Here is a 27,161-nt window from a genome sequence, read left to right on the forward strand (position 1 = left end):
AAGTTCGTCAGGAGTACTGCATAAAAAAACGAGTGTGTTGTCGTGGCAGTTGGTGATCAAAGAAATAAAACAAAATAAAATCAATAAATAATAATGTCATAGACTTAAAGTCATACCTTTGAAGTCATAATGCATTGCAAGTGTTATTATGGAATGTTGTGCTGTGTTTTCAAGCGCTTCAATGTGCTGCTCTGCAAGGTTTGGAGACAGCGCGTGCGTTCACGGAGATCAAGAGCAGCCGCCGCAGGGGAGGGATACCATGGTAAATAGGTTACCTATTTACCATGGTATCTCTCCCCTGGGTGCGTTGTGTTTTGGTGAGCAATAATGCAGGAAAGCAGCGGGCGGGGTGGCGAGCTTGTCCTGCTGCTCCAACACAAGCTACCTTAAGAGCCGGTACGATGCGGGCAATGGGTGAAGTTCGTCAGGAGTACTGCATAAAAAAACGAGTGTGTTGTCGTGGCAGTTGGTGATCAAAAAAATAAAACAAAATAAAATAAATAAATAATAATGTCATAGACTTAAAGTCATACCTTTGAAGTCATAATGCATTGCAAGTGTTATTATGGAATGTTGTGCTGTGTTTTCAAGCGCTTCAATGTGCTGCTCTGCAAGGTTTGGAGACAGCGTGTGCGTTCACGGAGATCAAGAGCAGCCGCCGCAGGGGAGGGATACCACGGTAAATAGGTTACCTATTTACCATGGTATCTCTCCCCTGGGTGCGTTTTGTTTTGGTGAGCAATAATGCAGGAAAGCAGCGGGCGGGATGGCGAGCTTGTCCTGCTGCTCCAACACAAGCTACCTTAAGAGCCGGTACGATGCGGGCAATGGGTGATGTTCGTCAGGAGTACTGCATAAAAAAACGAGTGTGTTGTCGTGGCAGTTGGTGATCAAAGAAATAAAACAAAATAAAATCAATAAATAATAATGTCATAGACTTAAAGTCATACCTTTGAAGTCATAATGCATTGCAAGTGTTATTATCTAATGTTGTGCTGTGTTTTCAAGCGCTTCAATGTGCTGCTCTGCAAGGTTTGGAGACAGCGCGTGCGTTCACGGAGATCAAGAGCAGCCGCCGCAGGGGAGGGATACCACGGTAAATAGGTTACCTATTTACCATGGTATCTCTCCCCTGGGTGCGTTTTATTTTGGTGAGCAATAATGCAGGAAAGCAGCGGGCGGGATGGCGAGCTTGTCCTGCTGCTCCAACACAAGCTACCTTAAGAGCCGGTACGATGCGGGCAATGGGTGAAGTTCGTCAGGAGTACTGCATAAAAAAACGAGTGTGTTGTCGTGGCAGTTGGTGATCAAAGAAATAAAACAAAATAAAATCAATAAATAATAATGTCATAGACTTAAAGTCATACCTTTGAAGTCATAATGCATTGCAAGTGTTATTATGGAATGTTGTGCTGTGTTTTCAAGCGCTTCAATGTGCTGCTCTGCAAGGTTTGGAGACAGCGCGTGCGTTCACGGAGATCAAGAGCAGCCGCCGCAGGGGAGGGATACCACGGTAAATAGGTTACCTATTCACCATGGTATCTCTCCCCTGGGTGCGTTTTGTTTTGTTGAGCAATAATGCAGGAAAGCAGCGAGCGGGATGGCGAGCTTGTCCTGCTGCTCCAACACAAGCTACCTTAAGAGCCGGTACGATGCGGGCAATGGGTGAAGTTCGTCAGGAGTACTGCATAAAAAAACGAGTGTGTTGTCGTGGCAGTTGGTGATCAAAGAAATAAAACAAAATAAAATCAATAAATAATAATGTCATAGACTTAAAGTCATACCTTTGAAGTCATAATGCATTGCAAGTGTTATTATGGAATGTTGTGCTGTGTTTTCAAGCGCTTCAATGTGCTGCTCTGCAAGGTTTGGAGACAGCGCGTGCGTTCACGGAGATCAAGAGCAGCCGCCGCAGGGGAGGGATACCACGGTAAATAGGTATTTACCATGGTATCTCTCCCCTGGGTGCGTTTTGTTTTGGTGAGCAATAATGCAGGAAAGCAGCGGGCGGGATGGCGAGCTTGTCCTGCTGCTCCAACACAAGCTACCTTAAGAGCCGGTAGGATGCGGGCAATGGGTGAAGTTCGTCAGGAGTACTGCATAAAAAAACGAGTGTGTTGTCGTGGCAGTTGGTGATCAAAGAAATAAAACAAAATAAAATCAATAAATAATAATGTCATAGACTTAAAGTCATACCTTTGAATTCATAATGCATTGCAAGTGTTATTATGGAATGTTGTGCTGTGTTTTCAAGCGCTTCAATGTGCTGCTCTGCAAGGTTTGGAGACAGCGCGTGCGTTCACGGAGATCAAGAGCAGCCGGAGATCAAGAGCAGCCGCCGCAGGGGAGGGATACCATGGTAAATAGGTTACCTATTTACCATGGTATCTCTCCCCTGGGTGCGTTGTGTTTTGGTGAGCAATAATGCAGGAAAGCAGCGGGCGGGATGGCGAGCTTGTCCTGCTGCTCCAACACAAGCTACCTTAAGAGCCGGTACGATGCGGGCAATGGGTGAAGTTCGTCAGGAGTACTGCATAAAAAAACGAGTGTGTTGTCGTGGCAGTTGGTGATCAAAGAAATAAAACAAAATAAAATCAATAAATAATAATGTCATAGACTTAAAGTCATACCTTTGAAGTCATAATGCATTGCAAGTGTTATTATGGAATGTTGTGCTGTGTTTTCAAGTGCTTCAATGTGCTGCTCTGCAAGGTTTGGTGACAGCGCGTGCGTTCACGGAGATCAAGAGCAGCCGCCGCAGGGGAGGGATACCATGGTAAATAGGTTACCTAAATAGGTAAAAAGGTTACCTATTTACCATGGTATCTCTCCCCTGGGTGCGTTGTGTTTTGGTGAGCAATAATGCAGGAAAGCAGCGGGCGGGATGGCGAGCTTGTCCTGCTGCTCCAACACAAGCTACCTTAAGAGCCGGTACGATGAGGGCAATGGGTGAAGTTCGTCAGGAGTACTGCATAAAAGAACGAGTGTGTTGTCGTGGCAGTTGGTGATCAAAGAAATAAAACAAAATAAAATCAATAAATAATAATGTCATAGACTTAAAGTCATACCTTTGAAGTCATAATGCATTGCAAGTGTTATTATGGAATGTTGTGCTGTGATTTCAAGCGCTTCAATGTGCTGCTCTGCAAGGTTTGGAGACAGCGCGTGCGTTCACGGAGATCAAGAGCAGCCGCCGCAGGGGAGGGATACCATGGTAAATAGGTTACCTATTTACCATGGTATCTCTCCCCTGGGTGCGTTGTGTTTTGGTGAGCAATAATGCAGGAAAGCAGCGGGCGGGATGGCGAGCTTGTCCTGCTGCTCCAACACAAGCTACCTTAAGAGCCGGTACGATGCGGGCAATGGGTGAAGTTCGTCAGGAGTACTGCATAAAAAAACGAGTGTGTTGTCGTGGCAGTTGGTGATCAAAGAAATAAAACAAAATAAAATCAATAAATAATAATGTCATAGATTTAAAGTCATACCTTTGAAGTCATAATGCATTGCAAGTGTTATTATGGAATGTTGTGCTGTGTTTTCAAGCGCTTCAATGTGCTGCTCTGCAAGGTTTGGAGACAGCGGGTGCGTTCACGGAGATCAAGAGCAGCCGGAGATCAAGAGCAGCCGCCGCAGGGGAGGGATACCACGGTAAATAGGTTACCTATTTACCATGGTATCTCTCCCCTGGGTGCGTTGTGTTTTGGTGAGCAATAATGCAGGAAAGCAGCGGGCGGGGTGGCGAGCTTGTCCTGCTGCTCCAACACAAGCTACCTTAAGAGCCGGTACGATGCGGGCAATGGGTGAAGTTCGTCAGGAGTACTGCATAAAAAAACGAGTGTGTTGTCGTGGCAGTTGGTGATCAAAGAAATAAAACAAAATAAAATCAATAAATAATAATGTCATAGACTTAAAGTCATACCTTTGAAGTCATAATGCATTGCAAGTGTTATTATGGAATGTTGTGCTGTGTTTTCAAGCGCTTCAATGTGCTGCTCTGCAAGGTTTGGAGACAGCGCGTGCGTTCACGGAGATCAAGAGCAGCCGCCGCAGGGGAGGGATACCACGGTAAATAGGTCACCTATTTACCATGGTATCTCTCCCCTGGGTGCGTTTTGTTTTGGTGAGCAATAATGCAGGAAAGCAGCGGGCGGGATGGCGAGCTTGTCCTGCTGCTCCAACACAAGCTACCTTAAGAGCCGGTACGATGCGGGCAATGGGTGAAGTTCGTCAGGAGTACTGCATAAAAAAACGAGTGTGTTGTCGTGGCAGTTGGTGATCAAAGAAATAAAACAAAATAAAATCAATAAATAATAATGTCATAGACTTAAAGTCATACCTTTGAAGTCATAATGCATTGCAAGTGTTATTATGGAATGTTGTGCTGTGTTTTCAAGAGCTTCAATGTTCTGCTCTGCAAGGTTTGGAGACAGCGCGTGCGTTCACGGAGATCAAGAGCAGCCGCCGCAGGGGAGGGATACCACGGTAAATAGGTTACCTATTCACCATGGTATCTCTCCCCTGGGTGCGTTGTGTTTTGGTGAGCAATAATGCAGGAAAGCAGCGGGCGGGATGGCGAGCTTGTCCTGCTGCTCCAACACAAGCTACCTTAAGAGCCGGTACGATGCGGGCAATGGGTGAAGTTCGTCAGGAGTACTGCATAAAAAAACGAGTGTGTTGTCGTGGCAGTTGGTGATCAAAGAAATAAAACAAAATAAAATCAATAAGTAATAATGTCATAGACTTAAAGTCATACCTTTGAAGTCATAATGCATTGCAAGTGTTATTATGGAATGTTGTGCTGTGTTTTCAAGCGCTTCAATGTGCTGCTCTGCAAGGTTTGGAGACAGCGCGTGCGTTCACGGAGATCAAGAGCAGCCGGAGATCAAGAGCAGCCGCCGCAGGGGAGGGATACCATGGTAAATAGGTTACCTATTTACCATGGTATCTCTCCCCTGGGTGCGTTGTGTTTTGGTGAGCAATAATGCAGGAAAGCAGCGGGCGGGGTGGCGAGCTTGTCCTGCTGCTCCAACACAAGCTACCTTAAGAGCCGGAACGATGCGGGCAATGGGTGAAGTTCGTCAGGAGTACTGCATAAAAAAACGAGTGTGTTGTCGTGGCAGTTGGTGATCAAAGAAATAAAACAAAATAAAATCAATAAGTAATAATGTCATAGACTTAAAGTCATACCTTTGAAGTCATAATGCATTGCAAGTGTTATTATGGAATGTTGTGCTGTGTTTTCAAGCGCTTCAATGTGCTGCTCTGCAAGGTTTGGAGACAGCGCGTGCGTTCACGGAGATCAAGAGCAGCCGCCGCAGGGGAGGGATACCACGGTAAATAGGTTACCTATTTACCATGGTATCTCTCCCCTGGGTGCGTTTTGTTTTGGTGAGCAATAATGCAGGAAAGCAGCGGGCGGGATGGCGAGCTTGTCCTGCTGCTCCAACACAAGCTACCTTAAGAGCCGGTACGATGCGGGCAATGGGCGAAGTTCGTCAGGATTACTGCATAAAAACACGAGTGTGTTGTCGTGGCAGTTGGTGATCAAAGAAATAAAACAAAATAAAATCAATAAATAATAATGTCATAGACTTAAAGTCATACCTTTGAAGTCATAATGCATTGCAAGTGAATTTATGGAATGTTGTGCTGTGTTTTCAAGCGCTTCAATGTGCTGCTCTGCAAGGTTTGGAGACAGCGCGTGCGTTCACGGAGATCAAGAGCAGCCGCCGCAGGGGAGGGATACCACGGTAAATAGGTTACCTAGAATAGGTTACCTATTTACCATGGTATCTCTCCCCTGGGTGCGTTTTGTTTTGGTGAGCAATAATGCAGGAAAGCAGCGGGCGGGATGGCGAGCTTGTCCTGCTGCTCCAACACAAGCTACCTTAAGAGCCGGTACGATGCGGGCAATGGGTGAAGTTCGTCAGGAGTACTGCATAAAAAAACGAGTGTGTTGTCGTGGCAGTTGGTGATCAAAGAAATAAAACAAAATAAAATCAATAAATAATAATGTCATAGACTTAAAGTCATACCTTTGAAGTCATAATGCATTGCAAGTGTTATTATGGAATGTTGTGCTGTGTTTTCAAGCGCTTAAATGTGCTGCTCTGCAAGGTTTGGAGACAGCGCGTGCGTTCACGGAGATCAAGAGCAGCCGCCGCAGGGGAGGGATACCATGGTAAATAGGTTACCTATTTACCATGGTATCTCTCCCCTGGGTGCGTTGTGTTTTGGTGAGCAATAATGCAGGAAAGCAGCGGGCGGGGTGGCGAGCTTGTCCTGCTGCTCCAACACAAGCTACCTTAAGAGCCGGTACGATGCGGGCAATGGGTGAAGTTCGTCAGGAGTACTGCATAAAAAACGAGTGTGTTGTCGTGGCAGTTGGTGATCAAAGAAATAAAACAAAATAAAATCAATAAATAATAATGTCATAGACTTAAAGTCATACCTTTGAAGTCATAATGCATTGCAAGTGTTATTATGGAATGTTGTGCTGTGTTTTCAAGCGCTTCAATGTGCTGCTCTGCAAGGTTTGGAGACAGCGGGTGCGTTCACGGTGATCAAGAGCAGCCGGAGATCAAGAGCAGCCGCCGCAGGGGAGGGATACCATGGTAAATAGGTTACCTATTTACCATGGTATCTCTCCCCTGGGTGCGTTGTGTTTTGGTGAGCAATAATGCAGGAAAGCAGCGGGCGGGATGGCGAGCTTGTCCTGCTGCTCCAACACAAGCTACCTTAAGAGCCGGTACGATGCGGGCAATGGGTGAAGTTCGTCAGGAGTACTGCATAAAAAAACGAGTGTGTTGTCGTGGCAGTTGGTGATCAAAGAAATAAAACAAAATAAAATCAATAAGTAATAATGTCATAGACTTAAAGTCATACCTTTGAAGTCATAATGCATTGCAAGTGTTATTATGGAATGTTGTGCTGTTTTTTCAAGCGCTTCAATGTGCTGCTGTGCAAGGTTTGGAGACAGCGCGTGCGTTCACGGAGATCAAGAGCAGCCGGAGATCAAGAGCAGCCGCCGCAGGGGAGGGATACCATGGTAAATAGGTTACCTATTTACCATGGTATCTCTCCCCTGGGTGCGTTGTGTTTTGGTGAGCAATAATGCAGGAAAGCAGCGGGCGGGATGGCGAGCTTGTCCTGCTGCTCCAACACAAGCTACCTTAAGAGCCGGTACGATGCGGGCAATGGGTGAAGTTCGTCAGGAGTACTGCATAAAAAAACGAGTGTGTTGTCGTGGCAGTTGGTGATCAAAGAAATAAAACAAAATAAAATCAATAAGTAATAATGTCATAGACTTAAAGTCATACCTTTGAAGTCATAATGCATTGCAAGTGTTATTATGGAATGTTGTGCTGTTTTTTCAAGCGCTTCAATGTGCTGCTCTGCAAGGTTTGGAGACAGCGCGTGCGTTCACGGAGATCAAGAGCAGCCGCCGCAGGGGAGGGATACCACGGTAAATAGGTTACCTATTTACCATGGTATCTCTCCCCTGGGTGCGTTTTGTTTTGGTGAGCAATAATGCAGGAAAGCAGCGGGCGGGATGGCGAGCTTGTCCTGCTGCTCCAACACAAGCTACCTTAAGAGCCGGTACGATGCGGGCAATGGGTGAAGTTCGTCAGGAGTACTGCATAAAAAAACGAGTGTGTTGTCGTGGCAGTTGGTGATCAAAGAAATAAAACAAAATAAAATCAATAAGTAATAATGTCATAGACTTAAAGTCATACCTTTGAAGTCATAATGCATTGCAAGTGTTATTATGGAATGTTGTGCTGTTTTTTCAAGCGCTTCAATGTGCTGCTCTGCAAGGTTTGGAGACAGCGCGTGCGTTCACGGAGATCAAGAGCAGCCGCCGCAGGGGAGGGATACCACGGTAAATAGGTTACCTATTTACCATGGTATCTCTCCCCTGGGTGCGTTTTGTTTTGGTGAGCAATAATGCAGGAAAGCAGCGGGCGGGATGGCGAGCTTGTCCTGCTGCTCCAACACAAGCTACCTTAAGAGCCGGTACGATGCGGGCAATGGGTGAAGTTCGTCAGGAGTACTGCATAAAAAAACGAGTGTGTTGTCGTGGCAGTTGGTGATCAAAGAAATAAAACAAAATAAAATCAATAAATAATAATGTCATAGACTTAAAGTCATACCTTTGAAGTCATAATGCATTGCAAGTGTTATTATGGAATGTTGTGTTGTGTTTTCAAGCGCTTCAATGTGCTGCTCTGCAAGGTTTGGAGACAGCGGGTGCGTTCACGGAGATCAAGTGCAGCCGGAGATCAAGAGCAGCCGCCGCAGGGGAGGGATACCATGGTAAATAGGTTACCTATTTACCATGGTATCTCTCCCCTGGGTGCGTTTTGTTTTGGTGAGCAATAATGCAGGAAAGCAGCGGGCGGGATGGCGAGCTTGTCCTGCTGCTCCAACACAAGCTACCTTAAGAGCCGGTACGATGCGGGCAATGGGTGAAGTTCGTCAGGATTACTGCATAAAAACACGAGTGTGTTGTCGTGGCAGTTGGTGATCAAAGAAATAAAACAAAATAAAATCAATAAATAATAATGTCATAGACTTAAAGTCATACCTTTGAAGTCATAATGCATTGCAAGTGTTATTATGGAATGTTGTGCTGTGTTTTCAAGCGCTTCAATGTGCTGCTCTGCAAGGTTTGGAGACAGCGCGTGCGTTCACGGAGATCAAGAGCAGCCGGAGATCAAGAGCAGCCGCCGCAGGGGAGGGATACCATGGTAAATAGGTTACCTATTTACCATGGTATCTCTCCCCTGGGTGCGTTGTGTTTTGGTGAGCAATAATGCAGGAAAGCAGCGGGCGGGGTGGCGAGCTTGTCCTGCTGCTCCAACACAAGCTACCTTAAGAGCCGGAACGATGCGGGCAATGGGTGAAGTTCGTCAGGAGTACTGCATAAAAAAACGAGTGTGTTGTCGTGGCAGTTGGTGATCAAAGAAATAAAACAAAATAAAATCAATAAGTAATAATGTCATAGACTTAAAGTCATACCTTTGAAGTCATAATGCATTGCAAGTGTTATTATGGAATGTTGTGCTGTTTTTTCAAGCGCTTCAATGTGCTGCTCTGCAAGGTTTGGAGACAGCGCGTGCGTTCACGGAGATCAAGAGCAGCCGCCGCAGGGGAGGGATACCACGGTAAATAGGTTACCTATTTACCATGGTATCTCTCCCCTGGGTGCGTTTTGTTTTGGTGAGCAATAATGCAGGAAAGCAGCGGGCGGGATGGCGAGCTTGTCCTGCTGCTCCAACACAAGCTACCTTAAGAGCCGGTACGATGCGGGCAATGGGTGAAGTTCGTCAGGAGTACTGCATAAAAAACGAGTGTGTTGTCGTGGCAGTTGGTGATCAAAGAAATAAAACAAAATAAAATCAATAAATAATAATGTCATAGACTTAAAGTCATACCTTTGAAGTCATAATGCATTGCAAGTGTTATTATGGAATGTTGTGCTGTGTTTTCAAGCGCTTCAATGTGCTGCTCTGCAAGGTTTGGAGACAGCGGGTGCGTTCACGGAGATCAAGAGCAGCCGGAGATCAAGAGCAGCCGCCGCAGGGGAGGGATACCATGGTAAATAGGTTACCTATTTACCATGGTATCTCTCCCCTGGGTGCGTTGTGTTTTGGTGAGCAATAATGCAGGAAAGCAGCGGGCGGGATGGCGAGCTTGTCCTGCTGCTCCAACACAAGCTACCTTAAGAGCCGGTACGATGCGGGCAATGGGTGAAGTTCGTCAGGAGTACTGCATAAAAAACGAGTGTGTTGTCGTGGCAGTTGGTGATCAAAGAAATAAAACAAAATAAAATCAATAAATAATAATGTCATAGACTTAAAGTCATACCTTTGAAGTCATAATGCATTGCAAGTGTTATTATGGAATGTTGTGCTGTGTTTTCAAGCGCTTCAATGTGCTGCTCTGCAAGGTTTGGAGACAGCGGGTGCGTTCACGGAGATCAAGAGCAGCCGGAGATCAAGAGCAGCCGCCGCAGGGGAGGGATACCATGGTAAATAGGTTACCTATTTACCATGGTATCTCTCCCCTGGGTGCGTTGTGTTTTGGTGAGCAATAATGCAGGAAAGCAGCGGGCGGGATGGCGAGCTTGTCCTGCTGCTCCAACACAAGCTACCTTAAGAGCCGGTACGATGCGGGCAATGGGTGAAGTTCGTCAGGAGTATTGCATAAAAAAACGAGTGTGTTGTCGTGGCACTTGGTGATCAAAGAAATAAAACAAAATAAAATCAATAAATAATAATGTCATAGACTTAAAGTCATACCTTTGAAGTCATAATGCATTGCAAGTGTTATTATGGAATGTTGTGCTGTGTTTTCAAGCGCTTCAAAGTGCTGCTCTGCAAGGTTTGGAGACAGCGCGTGCGTTCACGGAGATCAAGAGCAGCCGGAGATCAAGAGCAGCCGCCGCAGGGGAGGGATACCATGGTAAATAGGTTACCTATTTACCATGGTATCTCTCCCCTGGGTGCGTTGTGTTTTGGTGAGCAATAATGCAGGAAAGCAGCGGGCGGGATGGCGAGCTTGTCCTGCTGCTCCAACACAAGCTACCTTAAGAGCCGGTACGATGCGGGCAATGGGTGAAGTTCGTCAGGAGTACTGCATAAAAAAACGAGTGTGTTGTCGTGGCAGTTGGTGATCAAAGAAATAAAACAAAATAAAATCAATAAGTAATAATGTCATAGACTTAAAGTCATACCTTTGAAGTCATAATGCATTGCAAGTGTTATTATGGAATGTTGTGCTGTTTTTTCAAGCGCTTCAATGTGCTGCTCTGCAAGGTTTGGAGACAGCGCGTGCGTTCACGGAGATCAAGAGCAGCCGCCGCAGGGGAGGGATACCATGGTAAATAGGTTACCTATTTACCATGGTATCTCTCCCCTGGGTGCGTTTTGTTTTGGTGAGCAATAATGCAGGAAAGCAGCGGGCGGGATGGCGAGCTTGTCCTGCTGCTCCAACACAAGCTACCTTAAGAGCCGGTACGATGCGGGCAATGGGTGAAGTTCGTCAGGAGTACTGCATAAAAAAACGAGTGTGTTGTCGTGGCAGTTGGTGATCAAAGATATAAAACAAAATAAAATCAATAAGTAATAATGTCATAGACTTAAAGTCATACCTTTGAAGTCATAATGCATTGCAAGTGTTATTATGGAATGTTGTGCTGTTTTTTCAAGCGCTTCAATGTGCTGCTCTGCAAGGTTTGGAGACAGCGCGTGCGTTCACGGAGATCAAGAGCAGCCGCCGCAGGGGAGGGATACCACGGTAAATAGGTTACCTATTTACCATGGTATCTCTCCCCTGGGTGCGTTTTGTTTTGGTGAGCAATAATGCAGGAAAGCAGCGGGCGGGATGGCGAGCTTGTCCTGCTGCTCCAACACAAGCTACCTTAAGAGCCGGTACGATGCGGGCAATGGGTGAAGTTCGTCAGGAGTACTGCATAAAAAAACGAGTGTGTTGTCGTGGCAGTTGGTGATCAAAGAAATAAAACAAAATAAAATCAATAAATAATAATGTCATAGACTTAAAGTCATACCTTTGAAGTCATAATGCATTGCAAGTGTTATTATGGAATGTTGTGCTGTGTTTTCAAGCGCTTCAACGTGCTGCTCTGCAAGGTTTGGAGACAGCGCGTGCGTTCACGGAGATCAAGAGCAGCCGCCGCAGGGGAGGGATACCACGGTAAATAGGTTACCTATTTACCATGGTATCTCTCCCCTGGGTGCGTTTTGTTTTGGTGAGCAATAATGCAGGAAAGCAGCGGGCGGGATGGCGAGCTTGCCCTGCTGCTCCAACACAAGCTACCTTAAGAGCCGGTACGATGCGGGCAATGGGTGAAGTTCGTCAGGAGTACTGCATAAAAAAACGAGTGTGTTGTCGTGGCAGTTGGTGATCAAAGAAATAAAACAAAATAAAATCAATAAATAATAATGTCATTGACTTAAAGTCATACCTTTGAAGTCATAATGCATTGCAAGTGTTATTATGGAATGTTGTGCTGTGTTTTCAAGCGCTTCAATGTGCTGCTCTGCAAGGTTTGGAGACAGCGCGTGCGTTCACGGAGATCAAGAGCAGCCGCCGCAGGGGAGGGATACCACGGTAAATAGGTTACCTATTTACCATGGTATCTCTCCCCTGGGTGCGTTTTGTTTTGGTGAGCAATAATGCAGGAAAGCAGCGGGCGGGATGGCGAGCTTGTCCTGCTGCTCCAACAAAAGCTACCTTAAGAGCCGGTACGATGCGGGCAATGGGTGAAGTTCGTCAGGAGTACTGCATAAAAAAACGAGTGTGTTGTCGTGGCAGTTGGTGATCAAAGAAATAAAACAAAATAAAATCAATAAATAATAATGTCATAGACTTAAAGTCATACCTTTGAAGTCATAATGCATTGCAAGTGTTATTATGGAATGTTGTGCTGTGTTTTCAAGCGCTTCAATGTGCTGCTCTGCAAGGTTTGGAGACAGCGCGTGCGTTCACGGAGATCAAGAGCAGCCGGAGATCAAGAGCAGCCGCCGCAGGGGAGGGATACCATGGTAAATAGGTTACCTATTTACCATGGTATCTCTCCCCTGGGTGCGTTGTGTTTTGGTGAGCAATAATGCAGGAAAGCAGCGGGCGGGATGGCGAGCTTGTCCTGCTGCTCCAACACAAGCTACCTTAAGAGCCGGTACGATGCGGGCAATGGGTGAAGTTCGTCAGGAGTACTGCATAAAAAAAGCGAGTGTGTTGTCGTGGCAGTTGGTGATCAAAGAAATAAAACAAAATAAAATCAATAAATAATAATGTCATAGACTTAAAGTCATACCTTTGAAGTCATAATGCATTGCAAGTGTTATTATGGAATGTTGTGCTGTGTTTTCAAGCGCTTCAATGTGCTGCTCTGCAAGGTTTGGAGACAGCGCGTGCGCTCACGGAGATCAAGAGCAGCCGCCGCAGGGGAGGGATACCATGGTAAATAGGTTACCTATTTACCATGGTATCTCTCCCCTGGGTGCGTTGTGTTTTGGTGAGCAATAATGCAGGAAAGCAGCGGGCGGGATGGCGAGCTTGTCCTGCTGCTCCAACACAAGCTACCTTAAGAGCCGGTACGATGCGGGCAATGGGTGAAGTTCGTCAGGAGTACTGCATAAAAAAACGCGTGTGTTGTCGTGGCAGTTGGTGATCAAAGAAATAAAACAAAATAAAATCAATAAATAATAATGTCATAGAATTAAAGTCATACCTTTGAAGTCATAATGCATTGCAAGTGTTATTATGGAATGTTGTGCTGTGTTTTCAAGCGCTTCAATGTGCTGCTCTGCAAGGTTTGGAGACAGCGGGTGCGTTCACGGAGATCAAGAGCAGCCGGAGATCAAGAGCAGCCGCCGCAGGGGAGGGATACCACGGTAAATAGGTTACCTATTTACCATGGTATCTCTCCCCTTGGTGCGTTTTGTTTTGGTGAGCAATAATGCAGGAAAGCAGCGGGCGGGATGGCGAGCTTGTCCTGCTGCTCCAACACAAGCTACCTTAAGAGCCGGTACGATGCGGGCAATGGGTGAAGTTCGTCAGGAGTACTGCATAAAAAAACGAGTGTGTTGTCGTGGCAGTTGGTGATCAAAGAAATAAAACAAAATAAAATCAATAAATAATAATGTCATTGACTTAAAGTCATACCTTTGAAGTCATAATGCATTGCAAGTGTTATTATGGAATGTTGTGCTGTGTTTTCAAGCGCTTCAACGTGCTGCTCTGCAAGGTTTGGAGACAGCGCGTGCGTTCACGGAGATCAAGAGCAGCCGCCGCAGGGGAGGGATACCACGGTAAATAGGTTACCTATTTACCATGGTATCTCTCCCCTGGGTGCGTTTTGTTTTGGTGAGCAATAATGCAGGAAAGCAGCGGGCGGGATGGCGAGCTTGTCCTGCTGCTGCAACACAAGCTACCTTAAGAGCCGGTACGATACGGGCAATGGGTGAAGTTCGTCAGGAGTACTGCATAAAAAAACGAGTGTGTTGTCGTGGCAGTTGGTGATCAAAGAAATAAAACAAAATAAAATCAATAAATAATAATGTCATAGACTTAAAGTCATACCTTTGAAGTCATAATGCATTGCAAGTGTTATTATGGAATGTTGTGCTGTGTTTTCAAGCGCTTCAATGTGCTGCTCTGCAAGGTTTGGAGACAGCGTGCGTTCACGGAGATCAAGAGCAGCCGCAAAAGGGGAGGGATACCATGGTAAATAGGTTACCTATTTACCATGGTATCTCTCCCCTGGGTGCGTTGTGTTTTGGTGAGCAATAATGCAGGAAAGCAGCGGGCGGGGTGGCGAGCTTGTCCTGCTGCTCCAACACAAGCTACCTTAAGAGCCGGTACGATGCGGGCAATGGGTGAAGTTCGTCAGGAGTACTGCATAAAAAAACGAGTGTGTTGTCGTGGCAGTTGGTGATCAAAGAAATAAAACAAAATAAAATAAATAAATAATAATGTCATAGACTTAAAGTCATACCTTTGAAGTCATAATGCATTGCAAGTGTTATTATGGAATGTTGTGCTGTGTTTTCAAGCGCTTCAATGTGCTGCTCTGCAAGGTTTGGAGACAGCGCGTGCGTTCACGGAGATCAAGAGCAGCCGCCGCAGGGGAGGGATACCATGGTAAATAGGTTACCTATTTACCATGGTATCTCTCCCCTGGGTGCGTTGTGTTTTGGTGAGCAATAATGCAGGAAAGCAGCGGGCGGGATGGCGAGCTTGTCCTGCTGCTCCAACACAAGCTACCTTAAGAGCCGGTACGATGCGGGCAATGGGTGAAGTTCGTCAGGAGTACTGCATAAAAAAACGAGTGTGTTGTCGTGGCAGTTGGTGATCAAAGAAATAAAACAAAATAAAATCAATAAATAATAATGTCATAGACTTAAAGTCATACCTTTGAAGTCATAATGCATTGCAAGTGTTATTATGGAATGTTGTGCTGTGTTTTCAAGCGCTTCAATGTGCTGCTCTGCAAGGTTTGGAGACAGCGCGTGCGTTCACGGAGATCAAGAGCAGCCGCCGCAGGGGAGGGATACCATGGTAAATAGGTTACCTATTTACCATGGTATCTCTCCCCTGGGTGCGTTGTGTTTTGGTGAGCAATAATGCAGGAAAGCAGCGGGCGGGATGGCGAGCTTGTCCTGCTGCTCCAACACAAGCTACCTTAAGAGCCGGTAGGATGCGGGCAATGGGTGAAGTTCGTCAGGAGTACTGCATAAAAAAACGAGTGTGTTGTCGTGGCAGTTGGTGATCAAAGAAATAAAACAAAATAAAATCAATAAATAATAATGTCATAGACTTAAAGTCATACCTTTGAAGTCATAATGCATTGCAAGTGTTATTATGGAATGTTGTGCTGTGTTTTCAAGCGCTTCAATGTGCTGCTCTGCAAGGTTTGGAGACAGCGCGTGCGTTCACGGAGATCAAGAGCAGCCGCCGCAGGGGAGGGATACCATGGTAAATAGGTTACCTATTTACCATGGTATCTCTCCCCTGGGTGCGTTGTGTTTTGGTGAGCAATAATGCAGGAAAGCAGCGGGCGGGATGGCGAGCTTGTCCTGCTGCTCCAACACAAGCTACCTTAAGAGCCGGTACGATGCGGGCAATGGGTGAAGTTCGTCAGGAGTACTGCATAAAAAAACGCGTGTGTTGTCGTGGCAGTTGGTGATCAAAGAAATAAAACAAAATAAAATCAATAAATAATAATGTCATAGACTTAAAGTCATACCTTTGAAGTCATAATGCATTGCAAGTGTTATTATGGAATGTTGTGCTGTTTTTTCAAGCGCTTCAATGTGCTGCTCTGCAAGGTTTGGAGACAGCGCGTGCGTTCACGGAGATCAAGAGCAGCCGCCGCAGGGGAGGGATACCATGGTAAATAGGTTACCTATTTACCATGGTATGTCTCCCCTGGGTGCGTTGTGTTTTGGTGAGCAATAATGCAGGAAAGCAGCGGGCGGGATGGCGAGCTTGTCCTGCTGCTCCAACACAAGCTACCTTAAGAGCCGGTACGATGCGGGCAATGGGTGAAGTTCGTCAGGAGTACTGCATAAAAAAACGAGTGTGTTGTCGTGGCAGTTGGTGATCAAAGAAATAAAACAAAATAAAATCAATAAATAATAATGTCATAGACTTAAAGTCATACCTTTGAAGTCATAATGCATTGCAAGTGTTATTATGGAATGTTGTGCTGTGTTTTCAAGCGCTTCAATGTGCTGCTCTGCAAGGTTTGGAGACAGCGCGTGCGTTCACGGAGATCAAGAGCAGCCGCCGCAGGGGAGGGATACCACGGTAAATAGGTTACCTATTTACCATGGTATCTCTCCCCTGGGTGCGTTGTATTTTGGTGAGCAATAATGCAGGAAAGCAGCGGGCGGGATGGCGAGCTTGTCCTGCTGCTCCAACACAAGCTACCTTAAGAGCCGGTACGATGCGGGCAATGGGTGAAGTTCGTCAGGAGTACTGCATAAAAAAACGAGTGTGTTGTCGTGGCAGTTGGTGATCAAAGAAATAAAACAAAATAAAATCAATAAATAATAATGTCATAGACTTAAAGTCATACCTTTGAAGTCATAATGCATTGCAAGTGTTATTATGGAATGTTGTGCTGTGTTTTCAAGCGCTTCAATGTGCTGCTCTTCAAGGTTTGGAGACAGCGCGTGCGTTCACGGAGATCAAGAGCAGCCGCCGCAGGGGAGGGATACCATGGTAAATAGGTTACCTATTTACCATGGTATCTCTCCCCTGGGTGCGTTGTGTTTTGGTGAGCAATAATGCAGGAAAGCAGCGGGCGGGATGGCGAGCTTGTCCTGCTGCTCCAACACAAGCTACCTTAAGAGCCGGTACGATGCGGGCAATGGGTGAAGTTCGTCAGGAGTACTGCATAAAAAAACGAGTGTGTTGTCGTGGCAGTTGGTGATCAAAGAAATAAAACAAAATAAAATCAATAAATAATAATGTCATAGACTTAAAGTCATACCTTTGAAGTCATAATGCATTGCAAGTGTTATTATGGAATGTTGTGCTGTGTTTTCAAGCGCTTCAATGTGCTGCTCTGCAAGGTTTGGAGACAGCGCGTGCGTTCACGGAGATCAAGAGCAGCCGCCGCAGGGGAGGGATACCATGGTAAATAGGTTACCTATTTACCATGGTATCTCTCCCCTGGGTGCGTTGTGTTTTGGTGAGCAATAATGCAGGAAAGCAGCGGGCGGGATGGCGAGCTTGTCCTGCTGCTCCAACACAAGCTACCTTAAGAGCCGGTACGATGCGGGCAATGGGTGAAGTTCGTCAGGAGTACTGCATAAAAAAACGCGTGTGTTGTCGTGGCAGTTGGTGATCAAAGAAATAAAACAAAATAAAATCAATAAATAATAATGTCATAGACTTAAAGTCATACCTTTGAAGTCATAATGCATTGCAAGTGTTATTATGGAATGTTGTGCTGTTTTTTCAAGCGCTTCAATGTGCTGCTCTGCAAGGTTTGGAGACAGCGCGTGCGTTCACGGAGATCAAGAGCAGCCGCCGCAGGGGAGGGATACCATGGTAAATAGGTTACCTATTTACCATGGTATGTCTCCCCTGGGTGCGTTGTGTTTTGGTGAGCAATAATGCAGGAAAGCAGCGGGCGGGATGGCGAGCTTGTCCTGCTGCTCCAACACAAGCTACCTTAAGAGCCGGTACGATGCGGGCAATGGGTGAAGTTCGTCAGGAGTACTGCATAAAAAAACGAGTGTGTTGTCGTGGCAGTTGGTGATCAAAGAAATAAAACAAAATAAAATCAATAAATAATAATGTCATAGACTTAAAGTCATACCTTTGAAGTCATAATGCATTGCAAGTGTTATTATGGAATGTTGTGCTGTGTTTTCAAGCGCTTCAATGTGCTGCTCTGCAAGGTTTGGAGACAGCGCGTGCGTTCACGGAGATCAAGAGCAGCCGCCGCAGGGGAGGGATACCACGGTAAATAGGTTACCTATTTACCATGGTATCTCTCCCCTGGGTGCGTTGTATTTTGGTGAGCAATAATGCAGGAAAGCAGCGGGCGGGATGGCGAGCTTGTCCTGCTGCTCCAACACAAGCTACCTTAAGAGCCGGTACGATGTGGGCAATGGGTGAAGTTCGTCAGGAGTACTGCATAAAAAAACGAGTGTGTTGTCGTGGCAGTTGGTGATCAAAGAAATAAAACAAAATAAAATCAATAAATAATAATGTCATAGACTTAAAGTCATACCTTTGAAGTCATAATGCATTGCAAGTGTTATTATGGAATGTTGTGCTGTGTTTTCAAGCGCTTCAATGTGCTGCTCTTCAAGGTTTGGAGACAGCGCGTGCGTTCACGGAGATCAAGAGCAGCCGCCGCAGGGGAGGGATACCATGGTAAATAGGTTACCTATTTACCATGGTATCTCTCCCCTGGGTGCGTTGTGTTTTGGTGAGCAATAATGCAGGAAAGCAGCGGGCGGGATGGCGAGCTTGTCCTGCTGCTCCAACACAAGCTACCTTAAGAGCCGGTACGATGCGGGCAATGGGTGAAGTTCGTCAGGAGTACTGCATAAAAAAACGAGTGTGTTGTCGTGGCAGTTGGTGATCAAAGAAATAAAACAAAATAAAATCAATAAATAATAATGTCATAGACTTAAAGTCATACCTTTGAAGTCATAATGCATTGCAAGTGTTATTATGGAATGTTGTGCTGTGTTTTCAAGCGCTTCAATGTGCTGCTCTGCAAGGTTTGGAGACAGCGCGTGCGTTCACGGAGATCAAGAGCAGCCGCCGCAGGGGAGGGATACCATGGTAAATAGGTTACCTATTTACCATGGTATCTCTCCCCTGGGTGCGTTGTGTTTTGGTGAGCAATAATGCAGGAAAGCAGCGGGCGGGATGGCGAGCTTGTCCTGCTGCTCCAACACAAGCTACCCCAACACAAGCTACCTTAAGAGCCGGTACGATGCGGGCAATGGGTGAAGTTCGTCAGGAGTACTGCATAAAAAAACGAGTGTGTTGTCGTGGCAGTTGGTGATCAAAGAAATAAAACAAAATAAAATCAATAAATAATAATGTCATAGACTTAAAGTCATACCTTTGAAGTCATAATGCATTGCAAGTGTTATTATGGAATGTTGTGCTGTGTTTTCAAGCGCTTCAATGTGCTGCTCTGCAAGGTTTGGAGACAGCGCGTGCGTTCACGGAGATCAAGAGCAGCCGCCGCAGGGGAGGGATACCATGGTAAATAGGTTACCTATTTACCATGGTATCTCTCCCCTGGGTGCGTTGTGTTTTGGTGAGCAATAATGCAGGAAAGCAGCGGGCGGGATGGCGAGCTTGTCCTGCTGCTCCAACACAAGCTACCTTAAGAGCCGGTACGATGTGGGCAATGGGTGAAGTTCGTCAGGAGTACTGCATAAAAAAACGAGTGTGTTGTCGTGGCAGTTGGTGATCAAAGAAATAAAACAAAATAAAATCAATAAATAATAATGTCATAGACTTAAAGTCATACCTTTGAAGTCATAATGCATTGCAAGTGTTATTATGGAATGTTGTGCTGTGTTTTCAAGCGCTTCAATGTGCTGCTCTGCAAGGTTTGGAGACAGCGCGTGCGTTCACGGAGATCAAGAGCAGCCGCCGCAGGGGAGGGATACCATGGTAAATAGGTTACCTATTTACCATGGTATCTCTCCCCTGGGTGCGTTGTGTTTTGGTGAGCAATAATGCAGGAAAGCAGCGGGCGGGATGGCGAGCTTGTCCTGCTGCTCCAACACAAGCTACCTTAAGAGCCGGTACGATGCGGGCAATGGGTGAAGTTCGTCAGGAGTACTGCATAAAAAAACGAGTGTGTTGTCGTGGCAGTTGGTGATCAAAGAAATAAAACAAAATAAAATCAATAAATAATAATGTCATAGACTTAAAGTCATACCTTTGAAGTCATAATGCATTGCAAGTGTTATTATGGAATGTTGTGCTGTGTTTTCAAGCGCTTCAATGTGCTGCTCTGCAAGGTTTGGAGACAGCGCGTGCGTTCACGGAGATCAAGAGCAGCCGCCGCAGGGGAGGGATACCATGGTAAATAGGTTACCTATTTACCATGGTATCTCTCCCCTGGGTGCGTTGTGTTTTGGTGAGCAATAATGCAGGAAAGCAGCGGGCGGGATGGCGAGCTTGTCCTGCTGCTCCAACACAAGCTACCTTAAGAGCCGGTACGATGCGGGCAATGGGTGAAGTTCGTCAGGAGTACTGCATAAAAAAACGAGTGTGTTGTCGTGGCAGTTGGTGATCAAAGAAATAAAACAAAATAAAATCAATAAATAATAATGTCATAGACTTAAAGTCATACCTTTGAAGTCATAATGCATTGCAAGTGTTATTATGGAATGTTGTGCTGTGTTTTCAAGCGCTTCAATGTGCTGCTCTGCAAGGTTTGGAGACAGCGCGTGCGTTCACGGAGATCAAGAGCAGCCGCCGCAGGGGAGGGATACCACGGTAAATAGGTTACCTATTTACCATGGTATCTCTCCCCTGGGTGCGTTGTGTTTTGGTGAGCAATAATGCAGGAAAGCAGCGGGCGGGATGGCGAGCTTGTCCTGCTGCTCCAACACAAGCTACCTTAAGAGCCGGTACGATGCGGGCAATGGGTGAAGTTCGTCAGGAGTACTGCATAAAAAAACGAGTGTGTTGTCGTGGCAGTTGGTGATCAAAGAAATAAAACAAAATAAAATCAATAAATAATAATGTCATAGACTTAAAGTCATACCTTTGAAGTCATAATGCATTGCAAGTGTTATTATGGAATGTTGTGCTGTGTTTTCAAGCGCTTCAATGTGCTGCTCTGCAAGGTTTGGAGACAGCGCGTGCGTTCACGGAGATCAAGAGCAGCCGCCGCAGGGGAGGGATACCATGGTAAATAGGTTACCTATTTACCATGGTATCTCTCCCCTGGGTGCGTTGTGTTTTGGTGAGCAATAATGCAGGAAAGCAGCGGGCGGGATGGCGAGCTTGTCCTGCTGCTCCAACACAAGCTACCTTAAGAGCCGGTACGATGCGGGCAATGGGTGAAGTTCGTCAGGAGTACTGCATAAAAAAACGAGTGTGTTGTCGTGGCAGTTGGTGATCAAAGAAATAAAACAAAATAAAATCAATAAATAATAATGTCATAGACTTAAAGTCATACCTTTGAAGTCATAATGCATTGCAAGTGTTATTATGGAATGTTGTGCTGTGTTTTCAAGCGCTTCAATGTGCTGCTCTGCAAGGTTTGGAGACAGCGCGTGCGTTCACGGAGATCAAGAGCAGCCGCCGCAGGGGAGGGATACCACGGTAAATAGGTTACCTATTTACCATGGTATCTCTCCCCTGGGTGCGTTTTGTTTTGGTGAGCAATAATGCAGGAAAGCAGCGGGCGGGATGGCGAGCTTGTCCTGCTGCTCCAACACAAGCTACCTTAAGAGCCGGTACGATGCGGGCAATGGGTGAAGTTCGTCAGGAGTACTGCATAAAAAAACGAGTGTGTTGTCGTGGCAGTTGGTGATCAAAGAAATAAAACAAAATAAAATCAATAAATAATAATGTCATAGACTTAAAGTCATACCTTTGAAGTCATAATGCATTGCAAGTGTTATTATGGAATGTTGTGCTGTGTTTTCAAGCGCTTCAATGTGCTGCTCTGTAAGGTTTGGAGACAGCGCGTGCGTTCACGGAGATCAAGAGCAGCCGGAGATCAAGAGCAGCCGCCGCAGGGGAGGGATACCATGGTAAATAGGTTACCTATTTACCATGGTATCTCTCCCCTGGGTGCGTTGTGTTTTGGTGAGCAATAATGCAGGAAAGCAGCGGGCGGGATGGCGAGCTTGTCCTGCTGCTCCAACACAAGCTACCTTAAGAGCCGGTACGATGCGGGCAATGGGTGAAGTTCGTCAGGAGTACTGCATAAAAAAACGAGTGTGTTGTCGTGGCAGTTGGTGATCAAAGAAATAAAACAAAATAAAATCAATAAATAATAATGTCATAGACTTAAAGTCATACCTTTGAAGTCATAATGCATTGCAAGTGTTATTATGGAATGTTGTGCTGTGTTTTCAAGCGCTTCAATGTGCTGCTCTGCAAGGTTTGGAGACAGCGCGTGCGTTCACGGAGATCAAGAGCAGCCGCCGCAGGGGAGGGATACCATGGTAAATAGGTTACCTATTTACCATGGTATCTCTCCCCTGGGTGCGTTGTGTTTTGGTGAGCAATAATGCAGGAAAGCAGCGGGCGGGATGGCGAGCTTGTCCTGCTGCTCCAACACAAGCTACCTTAAGAGCCGGTACGATGCGGGCAATGGGTGAAGTTCGTCAGGAGTACTGCATAAAAAAACGAGTGTGTTGTCGTGGCAGTTGGTGATCAAAGAAATAAAACAAAATAAAATCAATAAATAATAATGTCATAGACTTAAAGTCATACCTTTGAAGTCATAATGCATTGCAAGTGTTATTATGGAATGTTGTGCTGTGTTTTCAAGCGCTTCAATGTGCTGCTCTGCAAGGTTTGGAGACAGCGCGTGCGTTCACGGAGATCAAGAGCAGCCGCCGCAGGGGAGGGATACCATGGTAAATAGGTTACCTATTTACCATGGTATCTCTCCCCTGGGTGCGTTGTGTTTTGGTGAGCAATAATGCAGGAAAGCAGCGGGCGGGATGGCGAGCTTGTCCTGCTGCTCCAACACAAGCTACCTTAAGAGCCGGTACGATGCGGGCAATGGGTGAAGTTCGTCAGGAGTACTGCATAAAAAAACGAGTGTGTTGTCGTGGCAGTTGGTGATCAAAGAAATAAAACAAAATAAAATCAATAAATAATAATGTCATAGACTTAAAGTCATACCTTTGAAGTCATAATGCATTGCAAGTGTTATTATGGAATGTTGTGCTGTGTTTTCAAGCGCTTCAATGTGCTGCTCTGCAAGGTTTGGAGACAGCGCGTGCGTTCACGGAGATCAAGAGCAGCCGCCGCAGGGGAGGGATACCATGGTAAATAGGTTACCTATTTACCATGGTATCTCTCCCCTGGGTGCGTTGTGTTTTGGTGAGCAATAATGCAGGAAAGCAGCGGGCGGGATGGCGAGCTTGTCCTGCTGCTCCATCACAAGCTACCTTAAGAGCCGGTACGATGCGGGCAATGGGTGAAGTTCGTCAGGAGTACTGCATAAAAAAACGAGTGTGTTGTCGTGGCAGTTGGTGATCAAAGAAATAAAACAAAATAAAATCAATAAATAATAATGTCATAGACTTAAAGTCATACCTTTGAAGTCATAATGCATTGCAAGTGTTATTATGGAATGTTGTGCTGTGTTTTCAAGCGCTTCAATGTGCTGCTCTGCAAGGTTTGGAGACAGCACGTGCGTTCACGGAGATCAAGAGCAGCCGCCGCAGGGGAGGGATACCACGGTAAACAGGTTCCTATTTACCATGGTATCTCTCCCCTGGGTGCGTTTTGTTTTGGTGAGCAATAATGCAGGAAAGCAGCGGGCGGGATGGCGAGCTTGTCCTGCTGCTCCAACACAAGCTACCTTAAGAGCCGGTACGATGCGGGCAATGGGTGAAGTTCGTCAGGAGTACTGCATAAAAAAACGAGTGTGTTGTCGTGGCAGTTGGTGATCAAAGAAATAAAACAAAATAAAATCAATAAATAATAATGTCATAGACTTAAAGTCATACCTTTGAAGTCATAATGCATTGCAAGTGTTATTATGGAATGTTGTGCTGTGTTTTCAAGCGCTTCAATGTGCTGCTCTGTAAGGTTTGGAGACAGCGCGTGCGTTCACGGAGATCAAGAGCAGCCGGAGATCAAGAGCAGCCGCCGCAGGGGAGGGATACCATGGTAAATAGGTTACCTATTTACCATGGTATCTCTCCCCTGGGTGCGTTGTATTTTGGTGAGCAATAATGCAGGAAAGCAGCGGGCGGGATGGCGAGCTTGTCCTGCTGCTCCAACACAAGCTACCTTAAGAGCCGGTACGATGCGGGCAATGGGTGAAGTTCGTCAGGAGTACTGCATAAAAAAACGAGTGTGTTGTCGTGGCAGTTGGTGATCAAAGAAATAAAACAAAATAAAATCAATAAATAATAATGTCATAGACTTAAAGTCATACCTTTGAAGTCATAATGCATTGCAAGTGTTATTATGGAATGTTGTGCTGTGTTTTCAAGCGCTTCAATGTGCTGCTCTGCAAGGTTTGGAGACAGCGCGTGCGTTCACGGAGATCAAGAGCAGCCGCCGCAGGGGAGGGATACCATGGTAAATAGGTTACCTATTTACCATGGTATCTCTCCCCTGGTGCGTTGTGTTTTGGTGAGCAATAATGCAGGAAAGCAGCGGGCGGGATGGCGAGCTTGTCCTGCTGCTCCAACACAAGCTACCTTAAGAGCCGGTACGATGCGGGCAATGGGTGAAGTTCGTCAGGAGTACTGCATAAAAAAACGAGTGTGTTGTCGTGGCAGTTGGTGATCAAAGAAATAAAACAAAATAAAATCAATAAATAATAATGTCATAGACTTAAAGTCATACCTTTGAAGTCATAATGCATTGCAAGTGTTATTATGGAATGTTGTGCTGTGTTTTCAAGCGCTTCAATGTGCTGCTCTTCAAGGTTTGGAGACAGCGCGTGCGTTCACGGAGATCAAGAGCAGCCGCCGCAGGGGAGGGATACCATGGTAAATAGGTTACCTATTTACCATGGTATCTCTCCCCTGGGTGCGTTGTGTTTTGGTGAGCAATAATGCAGGAAAGCAGCGGGCGGGATGGCGAGCTTGTCCTGCTGCTCCAACACAAGCTACCTTAAGAGCCGGTACGATGCGGGCAATGGGTGAAGTTCGTCAGGAGAACTGCATAAAAAAAACGAGTGTGTTGTCGTGGCAGTTGGTGATCAAAGAAATAAAACAAAATAAAATCAATAAATAATAATGTCATAGACTTAAAGTCATACCTTTGAAGTCATAATGCATTGCAAGTGTTATTATGGAATGTTGTGCTGTGTTTTCAAGCGCTTCAATGTGCTGCTCTGCAAGGTTTGGAGACAGCGCGTGCGTTCACGGAGATCAAGAGCAGCCGCCGCAGGGGAGGGATACCATGGTAAATAGGTTACCTATTTACCATGGTATCTCTCCCCTGGGTGCGTTGTGTTTTGGTGAGCAATAATGCAGGAAAGCAGCGGGCGGGATGGCGAGCTTGTCCTGCTGCTCCAACACAAGCTACCTTAAGAGCCGGTACGATGCGGGCAATGGGTGAAGTTCGTCAGGAGTACTGCATAAAAAAACGAGTGTGTTGTCGTGGCAGTTGGTGATCAAAGAAATAAAACAAAATAAAATCAATAAATAATAATGTCATAGACTTAAAGTCATACCTTTGAAGTCATAATGCATTGCAAGTGTTATTATGGAATGTTGTGCTGTGTTTTCAAGCGCTTCAATGTGCTGCTCTGCAAGGTTTGGAGACAGCGCGTGCGTTCACGGAGATCAAGAGCAGCCGCCGCAGGGGAGGGATACCATGGTAAATAGGTTACCTATTTACCATGGTATCTCTCCCCTGGGTGCGTTGTGTTTTGGTGAGCAATAATGCAGGAAAGCAGCGGGCGGGATGGCGAGCTTGTCCTGCTGCTCCAACACAAGCTACCTTAAGAGCCGGTACGATGCGGGCAATGGGTGAAGTTCGTCAGGAGTACTGCATAAAAAAACGAGTGTGTTGTCGTGGCAGTTGGTGATCAAAGAAATAAAACAAAATAAAATCAATAAATAATAATGTCATAGACTTAAAGTCATACCTTTGAAGTCATAATGCATTGCAAGTGTTATTATGGAATGTTGTGCTGTGTTTTCAAGCGCTTCAATGTGCTGCTCTGCAAGGTTTGGAGACAGCGCGTGCGTTCACGGAGATCAAGAGCAGCCGCCGCAGGGGAGGGATACCATGGTAAATAGGTTACCTATTTACCATGGTATCTCTCCCCTGGGTGCGTTGTGTTTTGGTGAGCAATAATGCAGGAAAGCAGCGGGCGGGATGGCGAGCTTGTCCTGCTGCTCCAACACAAGCTACCTTAAGAGCCGGTACGATGCGGGCAATGGGTGAAGTTCGTCAGGAGTACTGCATAAAAAAACGCGTGTGTTGTCGTGGCAGTTGGTGATCAAAGAAATAAAACAAAATAAAATCAATAAATAATAATGTCATAGACTTAAAGTCATACCTTTGAAGTCATAATGCATTGCAAGTGTTATTATGGAATGTTGTGCTGTGTTTTCAAGCGCTTCAATGTGCTGCTCTGCAAGGTTTGGAGACAGCGCGTGCGTTCACGGAGATCAAGAGCAGCCGCCGCAGGGGAGGGATACCATGGTAAATAGGTTACCTATTTACCATGGTATCTCTCCCCTGGGTGCGTTGTGTTTTGGTGAGCAATAATGCAGGAAAGCAGCGGGCGGGATGGCGAGCTTGTCCTGCTGCTCCATCACAAGCTACCTTAAGAGCCGGTACGATGCGGGCAATGGGTGAAGTTCGTCAGGAGTACTGCATAAAAAAACGCGTGTGTTGTCGTGGCAGTTGGTGATCAAAGAAATAAAACAAAATAAAATCAATAAATAATAATGTCATAGACTTAAAGTCATACCTTTGAAGTCATAATGCATTGCACGTGTTATTATGGAATGTTGTGCTGTGTTTTCAAGCGCTTCAATGTGCTGCTCTGCAAGGTTTGGAGACAGCGCGTGCGTTCACGGAGATCAAGAGCAGCCGCCGCAGGGGAGGGATACCACGGTAAATAGGTTACCTATTTACCATGGTATCTCTCCCCTGGGTGCGTTTTGTTTTGGTGAGCAATAATGCAGGAAAGCAGCGGGCGGGATGGCGAGCTTGTCCTGCTGCTCCAACACAAGCTACCTTAAGAGCCGGTACGATGCGGGCAATGGGTGAAGTTCGTCAGGAGTACTGCATAAAAAAACGAGTGTGTTGTCGTGGCAGTTGGTGATCAAAGAAATAAAACAAAATAAAATCAATAAATAATAATGTCATAGACTTAAAGTCATACCTTTGAAGTCATAATGCATTGCAAGTGTTATTATGGAATGTTGTGCTGTGTTTTCAAGCGCTTCAATGTGCTGCTCTGT

This window comes from Acipenser ruthenus, chromosome 1 (genome assembly GCF_902713425.1).
Source record: "Acipenser ruthenus chromosome 1, fAciRut3.2 maternal haplotype, whole genome shotgun sequence".
In the NCBI taxonomy this organism is placed as follows: domain Eukaryota; kingdom Metazoa; phylum Chordata; class Actinopteri; order Acipenseriformes; family Acipenseridae; genus Acipenser; species Acipenser ruthenus.